The sequence below is a fragment of the Crocodylus porosus genome, unplaced genomic scaffold (genome assembly GCF_001723895.1).
Source record: "Crocodylus porosus isolate Cpor-Errol unplaced genomic scaffold, CroPor_comp1, whole genome shotgun sequence".
NCBI lineage: Eukaryota > Metazoa > Chordata > Crocodylia > Crocodylidae > Crocodylus > Crocodylus porosus.
Window position 1 is genome coordinate 20076968 of NW_017728914.1, and position 10793 is coordinate 20087760.

Consider the following 10793-nt stretch of genomic DNA (forward strand, 5'->3'; position numbering starts at 1 on the left):
GGAACCAACTTCCAAGAGAAGTGGTGCTGGCTCCTACCCTGGGGGTCTTTAAGACAAGGCTAGACGAACACCTTGCTGGGGTGGTTTGACCCCAGTACATTTTCCTGCCATGGCAAAGGGTTCGGTCTTGATGATCTGCTCTGGTCCCTTCCGACCCTACCAACTATGAAGATCCCAGGTGTTTCTGCAGATCTGAGCCAAGTTTATGCTCATTTTATCTTTCGGATGTTTATTGAGAACTGCTGTTCTAACAGTAGGCCAGAGAAGGCTGGTTGCTGGGACTGTGCATTGTCCAGTCATTCAGTACTTGGAGTCATCTTCTGATCTCTTCCTTGAGAATCTGGCAAAGCAGCTAGAGGAGGTGGCAGCAATTATGTATTTTCCAATTCTGTGGGTAATATGGTACAAGTTAAATGTTATCTGATGGGTGCCAGTCTGAGAGAAGGTCTTATTGGCTTAATATATAAGGGCAGGAGGATGGAAGATGGGGTACATCTTAGAAGGGCCATTTTGACTTGGAGCTTGAATTTAGCTGTTTTGCTGGGGATTGGTGCGTGCTTAGTTGGTGAGGTTTTCAATAACATGCCATGTAAAGGTATAGTGCAATGCTAGGAAGTGTTCTTTGTCTCAGCAACTGAGAAAGTGAGTTAATATCCTCTCACCCTTTGAATGCTTAAAAATAACTCTAGAAATTCAGTTACTCCATTAGTTGGATGAGTGAACAGGATATGCTGGACAGCAAGAACTTGTCTAATGACCTCCCTCTCCTGCCTGGTGCTTATGTGGCTCAGGCTTTGAAGCTTTGAGCCAATGCCCAGGTGTATTTAATTTACTGGAGCTAGTCATTAGCTGCCAGCATGGATTTTTACGGTACTTGTACTGATCTTGGCTGACAAGTTCCAGTCTCCTCCGTGCACCTACTGTAATCTAGTGCAGCTCATTTATCTGGGGTACAAGCCCTTGCTCCATGTGGATATTTGGGTCAGTAAAGAAACTTGACTGATACAATAATAGCTACCTGGGAGGAAACTAGGGACAAGAGCAGAGAAAATCAGCTGCAAAGAAGGCTGTATCTATTTAAGTGTTGTGTATTAATAACATTTCTGAAATCATTAACATTTTCATATAGTGCTGTATCCTCATGGGAGCCTTATGAGTGAGTACCTTTGTGTCTGAGCATTTCACGGTCTTCAGTACACTAATACACCGTACACCCACTTTGTGTGGAGGAATAGGAAGACTGCTGTATATTTTTAGAAATGGAAGCAAAGTGACTTGCTTAAAGTCATGAAGGAAGGCTGTGACAGAGGAAGGAATTGATTCCCAGCATCTCATATCCCAGGCTAGCTCCCTAATCATTGACCATCTGTGTGTGTGATTGTTTACTGGCAGGAACAGACAAGGTTTGTTTCCTAGATAGTATTTTTTATGGTAACATTAATACCTTTAGGAAGGTCTGTGTCCTACAGTTGTACTAGAACTGTCAGTCCTCAACATGTTTTGTTTATTGGCTTAAACATAAGGAAGAGAAAACAAAATGTATGTCCCTGGGGCTACTGTAAAATAAGTGATCCCAGCTACTGTTGCATATTGATTGGTGGGGGACACCTCCAAAATCTGGTATTGCCTCTGTGGGGGTGGGAACACTGACTCACTTTTTTTTTTTTTGTTAGTTTATGAAAAATAGGCATTTTTTTAACAATAAAGAAATATTTTTAAAATATGTGGGAGGAGCTGGGTTTTATTTTATAAAATTAAAAACAGAAGTGCCCATTTTCACTTCCAACTGGACAAAAGCATTTTTGGATCAGCAAGTGATGAGTCTAAACACGTGTGTGTATGATGTGGGTATGCATGAATTTACATACATAGTCACTTAGATGTATTGCTTGCTGCTCCCAACATACCTTTGTCCAGTTGGAAATGAAAATGGGAACACACTTTTTTTTGAGATTTTTAACTCGGCTCTGCTTGTTAGCCAAAGTGCCATACGGAGATGTGTGAATCACTCACAAGCAGCCAGGAAACCCAGCATCCCAAAAGGGCAGGGGACTAAATGACATCAGTTCTGTCCAGGTTGATAGAGACATGAAAAAACTTCTGTTGTGATGTGCTGGGGACTGAACCATGCAAAGCCAGCTTGTGTCCTCTGGCTAAAATCTTTATATTGCTCAGATGCTTTCAGGGCTAGGGTTTTTCTTCTGGGTGCAGGTGACTGCCCAGCTCTGCAGCACTTTCCTTTCCTTTTGTGTCTTAGCTCTGTAAAGAAGGCTCATCCTCAATTTATGAACCAAGGAGAGTCACTAAAATTCAAGGTGAATATTGCATTCCTCCTCCCATTGCTTCTGGATCATGCCTTTTCTTATTTTTCCCCTGTTGCTGCTTTGATAGCATTAAACCAGTTGAGAGCTAACAAACTGTAAGCCAGTGATTCACAGCCAAGGTTCTGTGGCATCCTAGGGTGACTTGAGATCCTTCAAGGGTGCCATGCAATGTTAGCATTGCTAGATGTACAAATATGACTCACAAGTTAAACCCAGAGATTTCAGATAGGAATCCACAGTGTTAAAAACATTCTGACCTGTTGTGGTTTTTCTAAGTTCTTTGCAACAGAAGAATTGCTGTATTATTTTTCTTCAGTCAAAATCAAGTGAAAGCTAAGAGCTGGCATTTTCCGAGGGTGCTTTTGTGTCTGTCGGGGAGTGCCTTGAGTCTAAAAAGGTTGAGAAACACTTTTGTAAGCAATCAGCCCTGCAATGGCTAATAATACTTCTTGTAAGATTTTTTTTTGATTTTTTTGAGAGCTGCTGAAGCTTCACAACTCCCTTGTGCGTTAGGAGCTGGTATTATTTATCTTCCTTATTTCAGCAGAGAAAAAAAGTGAGGCACAGAGAAATAAGTGATTATTCTCCCCCTTCCTTCCTCCCTGGGTGCCTAGCTGGTTTGAGAGAGTGCAAAATGTAACCCTGGTCTCTCAGTTCCCAGTCGTCTACTTTTTTTGAGAAGACAATGCTCCTTTATAAGTTTCTTTATGCCTTTTTTCCCTCTCCCCTATGAGCTCAGTCTGAGATATGTCTGGCCCCTTGTTCCCATCTATAGGATCCAGCATGGAGACTCTTTTTTTTTATGATCTAAGCTCTATGGAAGTAATCCTGCCTGTAGGGTGGGGCTGCAATATGGAAGGGCCTGCCTTAGGCCCTGGGCCAGCAGAAGCCAGCTGCATTGAGGCTGCTCTGCCTTATGGATTAAGGGGCATGAAGGGGAAGTGGAGGGGGGATGTATTGGACCTACTCTTTCCTCAGTGATTCATGCATTCCAGTAGGCTGGAGACCCAAGTGGAGAATGAGGGGGAGGCTAACTAAACAACACTGAGAAGGGAAAATGTCAAGAGGTGCCAGTGTGCTGGGATGATGCTGAAAGGCTCTGGTGGCCAGCCCTTTCCTTGTCCAGTGCCATGTTGACTCCCTGTATTTCTGCCAGCTGGAGTCAGGTTGCAACTATTGGAGAGCTCACTTATGTAATAAATTGAACCCATTCTCCTCCATCTGCCAGCTGCTTTGTTATGAGAGCTTCTACCTATCCAGGTGGCAGGACCCCATGGTATCTTGTGGCCGCCTTGCGCAGTAACTAGGATTGCTGTTCAGTGCTAAACTACTGGGAGTATGTCAACTCCACTGCTTAGCTGATCTGTCTGTCAAGGAGGAATAAATGTTTGTCTTTCATCTTATTTCCAACTCTGATCACCTGGCTCACCAATACCCTATTTTGTGACATTCGCATAGTTAATGAGAGTTACCACTGAAAATTCAGTTTATCTGAATACGTAGCAATTAGATGTAGGAGAACTGCTTGTGAGCTGTGATGAGATGGAGTGTCTGGTTTTCCATGGGTAGTATCTTTGATAGAAAATTTAAGGGTGTGTGGATATCTTGTTGATGTGTCCAGAACCAAAGTATTTCAGTGTAGAATGGTGTTGCAGTGTCACGGGAGTTGTCATCTGGGTGCCTTATGCTCCCATCCTCCTGTAAAGGCTGGTCTCCCTGATTAGAGGAGTTGGGTTTTGACTGACCACCTTCTTCCCCTATGGTGGTAGGGTGAGTTTCATCATAGGAGGCCTTGTCTGTACAGCTTCATGAAGGTGCTGTTTCCTGGTCTGAGAATCTAACCTTACAGAGGAGAATGGGAACACCAGCACCTAGACTGAAACTTGCATTGGCTATGCTGAATAATTTTGAATAGAAATGTTTCTAGCTCAAGCATTTAGTGGGTGATGGCATTTTTTGGCAGAAAAAAATCACTTTTTTGAAATCTTAAATTCTGGCCTGCTCAAATCTCCGAGACCTGCCTTTCATAGTGCAGTTGTAGATTGCATACAATAGCTGTGGAAACTGGAAAGAGTTTGCATCATGTGGAAACCAGGTTTTTAAGGGCTGACCAAAATGTTTTTGAAGAATCCTATCATATTAAATAAAATCCCTTCTTTAAACACCGTGACTGCAAAGGTCGCCCTGAAAGCCAGCAAAGAACTTCCATATTAGTTCATATAGCGGAGATGTGTGAAAGAAGAATGTTTAAAAGCTGTGTAATTTTTAGAATATTGAAAAATTTTCCTGTTCTGAATTAGGATAAAAAGTTTAAATGGCTATTTTTGCCAACACTAAATGTGAAGTGGGGAGAAAAACCTCACTGATGCAATCATAATGTTTTCCCTTTTGATTCTGAGCATATATATGTGTGTATAATTTATTTTAATTCCAAAACTAAATGGATTTTTGTTACAAAAATTTGATCAAACCTTATTAAAGTCTTCTTTGAAACAGATGCTTTTCTTCTTCTTCTTCAAAAAAAAAGAGAAATGGGTTCTGCTAATCACTTTCCACTGCTGCCACCAACAAAATTCCCAGCCAGGTCTTCCTCCCACTGCCATCGCAGACTCTCAGGTGGTCACCGGCTACCTGCTCTAGTTAGTTAGGTCTTTCAGCACTAGTATCCCTTTTAGTTTTGCTTTTGTTCTTAATTAGTGAAGTCTGCCCAGAGTCTTTCCAGAGCTTGTCTCCTAATTCCTTTATGGTTAAATTTTAGTTTAACCTCTGAGAGGTTTTTAAGAGGGTCCTATGCAGACTGACACTGCATTTGGTTTGGTTTAAATTCTTGGCCCAGAATTTAAACAGCCAGTCTGGGTTTCCTGCCTCCCCTCCTCTGCTCCACCTGGGGCCTAAAAACTGATGCAGTCAAACTACATGTAGGTTGCTCTCACTTTTTTTTTTTTTTAAATATACATGTTTTTATCTGTGCATGCATAACCTGTATTCTCAGTGTTTTTAACTCCCCAAGGTCCACTGGGCTGCCGCATCCTCTGACTGCTCCACATGCCTGAGGACCATCCTGAATCTTTGTACTCTCTAACTCCCATGGGGTCCCAGAGCTGAGGAAGACACTGTATTGTTTTCCCTCTCAGACCCTGCGGCTTCTGTATTCAGTCCTGTTGGGCTATTTGTCTCCCTTTGATGTCCCCTGGTCTGCAGCTCAGAACTGATGCAGCGTTATCTGCTGGCATGTGCATATTCCCCCCCCTCCCCACCATGTTTTTAAACCATTCATTCTCTCCCATCAGATGGCTCTTAATGGTATCATCCTGCTTTTGCAAGAAGCTCTGGCAGAGGCTACCTGAGATAGAAATCAAATAACAGGGAGTTCCACAAATCTTTTCCTGAAAGGGGATTTGGGAGGTGACAAGGCCAGACTCCTGCACTATTTGCGGTGTGAGTGGAGCAGACGGCCCTTCTGAAGATCAGTTGTGTGTATCCACTGTCTGCAGATACTTCCTTCAAAGGCTGGTTTCTTGGGTTTGCTTAGCTAGCACTCTCCTATCCCACCCCCTCTGTAAACACTGGAATACAAGTGTAGTTTGTGTAATGATCCTGACCACCCACCCAGGCTCTCCCAATGGGAGATACAGACTCTCTCTTGTTGCTAACGCAAGAAGTAGAAGAGGTGGGGGGCTGGTGAGTTAGTCACATCCTCTGTGCAACTCTTAAGTCGTCATCGGTTGGGAAAAACGCAGAGAACTAAAACTAACCGGACGCCTGAACATGAAACCCTTGAATTTCTCAGTATCGACCAAGACACTTAAGAATAAATTGCAGTTGGAGCAGTCAGATCTGCCTCACATCTGTTGGATGGATTCACACGGGAACTGGACTGGGCTGGTTTGCCTTGTGAATTAAGGAATTCCAGCTGTCAGGCTGCTGCCTTAGGGTTTTGTTTTATCAGCAGGTTTTTTTTTAATAGCCCAAGATTGTGTTGAATGGGAGAGACCTAGTATGCGCACACAAGCAAACTACAAAAATGTAGTTCCCTTGGAGATGCTGTTTCTTGCAGCTCTTGTTAAACTACCGAGGGCCTAATTCTACTTACCACTTGTTTAAATCCAGGTAACCACTGGAGTTGCTCCTGATTTATACTTCTAAATGAGGTTCAAATTGGACCCTTTTTTTTTCTCCCCCTCCCCAAGTCCCCAGTGGGAAAAGAAATGTCTCTTTGACAGGTCAGTGCAAGGACACTGTGCTGCTTTTGTAATAGCCTTGCCCTGTAGTGGCTTGTGAGCAAGTAGGAAGGAGACTAATTTAAGAGGAGGTTGGTACAACTATTATTGCTAACCAGCAGGGATCTTTTAGCCTGCCTGAGAAGAAAACTGCTGATTTTTATACCCCGAGTGCCTGGCTCAAATGCCTCTGCTCCGACCACTGTGTACTGCATTGGTAGCTGTTGTTTCAGCACAGTTTGAGCCTGCTCCACGTTGAAAGCTTCGGGGAATGTGTTCAAGTTCCCAATTTGTCTTGATGAGCACTGGAGCAGAGGAGGCTTTTGAAAATGGGAGGAGGTTAGGTAGAAGAAAGAAATGATTCTGTACTCTGTGACAGCCCCTGGGAGGGGATTCTGCTACATATGTGTGCAGCCTGACCTGCTTGATTTGTGTACGCATGTGCTTGTGCATGTGTGGGGCCCTATGTGTGGGTGTGATGAGAGAAACTGGATTGTATGTGTAAACTCATCCATTCGTGACTCTTGTCAGGATGTCCTTTGATTGCAAACACAGGCTTCAAAAGAAGGACTTTTAGATTCTGTACCCAGTTTTGGCATAGATTTCTACAGAGACCTTGAGCCCAAGTCCTTGCCCTGCTCTGTGCCTTGGTTTCCCTATATGTAGAAGGGGAGAACTTCGGAATTTGGCCACTTCTTTTTTTAATAATGGAAACAATATTTCCCTACCACTCCCAAGTTTTGACCATGTTTTGCCTTGAAATGCTTGAGCAGAAGATGCTGAATGCGTGCAAAGGCTTATCTCTGCTGCTGCTGCTGCTTCTGCTGTCAAGGATATCTTAAGCAGTCTTTGGTTCAGGTCCCTGTTAGGTTCAGATTATTGGCTACTTCTGCATTGAATTTATTTGTAGTTCAGATACTGGAGGCCTCCTTCCCTCAATGCTGTTCTGTCTGAGGGTTTTCCTGTGCATCACAGGCTCAGGTATGATGAAAGGAGATTCTTGATGATAGAATGGCACTGCAGAAAGGAAGTCACCCAGACTAGAGGCACATAACGAGTCACCCCAGTATATTTCTGCTCTGTTCCCAAATGTGTCTTCCAGCAAGAGTCATTTCTCATGAATTATGCATGGGTTATTGATTGGCTGTTCTGTATGCAAGATTTTAATGCCTTGTTACTGGCGTGTATGTGTGTATTCAGTACTTCAGTATTCAATACCCATTTACACAGGCTGAGACCTACATGCAGAGACTGATTCCATCTGGAGGCTGCAGTGTAATTACCAGAACTTAAGTACAAGATAAATTAGTAACTTACTGTAAAGACAATTATGGCTTCCAGGACTCCAGATCCAGCATCCCCCAACTCGAACATAAAAGCTATAAATACGAATCACCCAAGAAACTAGAGAGAGAGAGAGAGAGAGACACTAATCAGGGGCTTTAAAAGGAGACTGTATTAAAAGGAGGCCTGATTTGTTTGGGAGGAGAGAGAGTACTTGATTCTGAGAATTACCATCAGATTTTTTTTAAATGCTGAAATATCTCTTTTCTTATAAACACAAACAGGACACACTGCACAAGAAAGGCAGGGATCGTGCAGTTTTCTAACATTAGGGGTTTGGACAGCTTTGGGGGAGAGGGGAGGGGTAGTGGCCACAATTCTGAAGTGGTCCATTTTTGCATGTCTATCCTGGCATTTTGGTGGGGATGGATTCTTAAAGTTCAGAGGCCCTACTTCTGAAACCAGGCCCTCTTTAAAGAGTATGTCAAGTTGATGTAAAAAATCACTAGTTGCTTTTGAGAGTGCAGGCCCCTCTAGTTTTTTAACCCTTTAAAAAGTCATTTTATTACATCTGAAACATGCTCTGTTGAACTGTTGCACTTGATAGTTTCTTACGTACCTGCCTCTTGGCCTGACTTCTGTAGCCCTTTTGTCCTCAGCTGGTCTGCTGCCATATTTAAATGAGGGCTGTGCTGCTGGCTTCTATGTTTAGGGGTTCCTGTCCCATATGGAAGTGGATAAGGTTTGGGCAGTGGTCTGGTCTGAACAGCTTATTGCTGCTGGCAATGAGCGACATAGAGGTGAATGAAAGTCTGACTGCTGCAGTCTTCCTGTTGTTGTTTTATAAGCTTCAGGCTTGGGTATAAAGACAAAGTGTGCAACTGTTCCTATAATCAAACAACACAGCCTGATGAGGTTTAGGTTTGTGCCGTCTTGTGAAGTATCTGTCTATCTGGGCACAGCCCTGGTGAATGCTGACTGTGCAGTGCAGCAGGCTGTTATCTCTTGATTGCCTAAGTTGATGAATGGCTCTAGCAGGCATTTTTGAGGTTTCTGTTAAAGGAATTGGCATGGATGTTAGCTGAATGATTCTCCTGTTTCGTATAATGGAAGCTCCTTGCCTGGCTGCTGTCAAAGACCTAATATTGTGGCCAATTCTGAGACTCTCGGTGGAAGAGGGAGGTGGGGAGAGAGGCTTGTATGACTTCACCTCTTTCTCCCGCCAGCCCGAATGAGGTCTGCTGGTGAGGTATGAAGTCACTATTCTGATGCCTGAAGAATGTGTATCTGTGCATTATTTTCTTCTGCATGCCTCCTAGGAGAGTGGCTGGGCCAAACTTTCACACACTCATGAAACAAAAATGAGGAGGCCTGTCACCCAGCCAGAGCAGATTTCCCCTCTGGGAAGTCCTGCAAAATTTGAGATGAGCAAAACACAGTGGAAAGAAGTGCTGGATGAAGTGCAGGATTTAGGGGAGAGCGCAGAAATGTCAAGTTCTGTTATTTCCAAGCTATTGATCGTTTGTGCCTGTTATCTAGGAAATGCCCAGAAGATCCAGTCAGAGCTGGACTTGGTTGCAATGGGCTTCACACAAACTCCTTCCTTCAGGAGCCAATAGCGCGAGGTGGACCATAGACCATATGCCAGGGCCGTTCTGTCTCACATCCCCTTTTACACTACTTTTGTAATATGAAAGGGGTCATAGAGCTGCATCTACCTGGCAGCTAAGACTTCTCCCAAAGCTGGGGAGTCCCTCTGGGGAATCTGTCTGGCAGCTTCAGAGCTGCACCATGGTAATACCAGCATAGCTGACACTTCCACCACATTGTGAAGTAGACAAGATGACCAGTGCTTTCTGGGTAGCTTGCTGCTGCAGTAGGCACTGTTTCAGTGCTACTCCAGGAGGTAGTGGGAGAGCCAGCAATATCCTGGCTATTCCAGGTATAGTTTTCCATGTGGTAACTGCATATTGGGATTTTACCAAGTTACACTGATGTGCATTACGTACGTGTTTGCACCCGTGTAAATGTGGGCATCCAGGCCCTCTGTCAGGAAGGAGCTTTTAGAAGGATATAAGGATGCCTTTATACCAGGTCACTTCATGCCATGGGTTGCATGCACTTTCCTTATAATAGGGCTTGCCATGTAGTAATTGAGACTCTGCACTCATCTTGCATGCAGTGCTCACAGTAGTCTTGGGTAAGCATCAGCCTCAGATTCAGCTTGAAATGCTTTAGCACCTGGCAAAAAAGGTTCATGATTGGGGCTCAAAAGCACTGCCTCAGAACTGGGTCTTAATGATTATTTGCGTTGAATACTGAAGTGATTCTTAAGCAGGGTCCGTAAGATCCTTCTAAGAGTGCTGCGTGGGGCTGTGCAATATTAGAACTGTTCGGTGTGCAAACATGTAAACCTGGTTCATGAGATAAATTTGGAGATTTCAGTAGGAATCCATGGCATCGGATGATTCTGCTGTGGTCTTCCTGAATTCTTGCAACATAAGAATTACTTCATTTTTCCGTAGTAAATATGTGAGTGAAATTTTAATTTTTGAAATGGGGTGTGTGCTCTGAGTCTAAGGATGAGAACTACTGGGATATTGCCTCTTTCACGTCATCCCCAAGACCAGCAGAAACCTTGGTCTCCCTGTTTTCTGGGCTGCTGCACTTTTACCCCCTATATGTCTATTAGCAGTCCTAGATAAACAGTGCTTTTAATTAGGGGGTGCACTGATAGAGGTTTTGGGGGGCCGATACCTGTAGCTGATTTTTAAGGAGGTATATTGACCTATACAGATTCAATTTCTGCTACAGCTGCATGCAGCTAGTAAGTTTGCTGTGGTGAGAGGGAAGGGAGGTGGGGGTGGGGTGGGGCTGGAGCAGGTGCTGCCCAGCTGGACAGTTTTCTCAGGATGGAGCCACAGTTTGTCTGGGGAGCGCGGGGAGGGGGATGGCTTCCGCCACT

General features: G+C 44.0%; 1 protein-coding gene across 4 annotated transcripts in view; it reads left to right on the forward strand.

Annotated features, from left to right (window-relative positions):
* SH3PXD2B (SH3 and PX domains 2B) overlaps nucleotides 1–10793 on the forward strand; it is a 124092-nt gene that overhangs the window by 33503 nt on the left and 79796 nt on the right. The window lies entirely within an intron of this gene.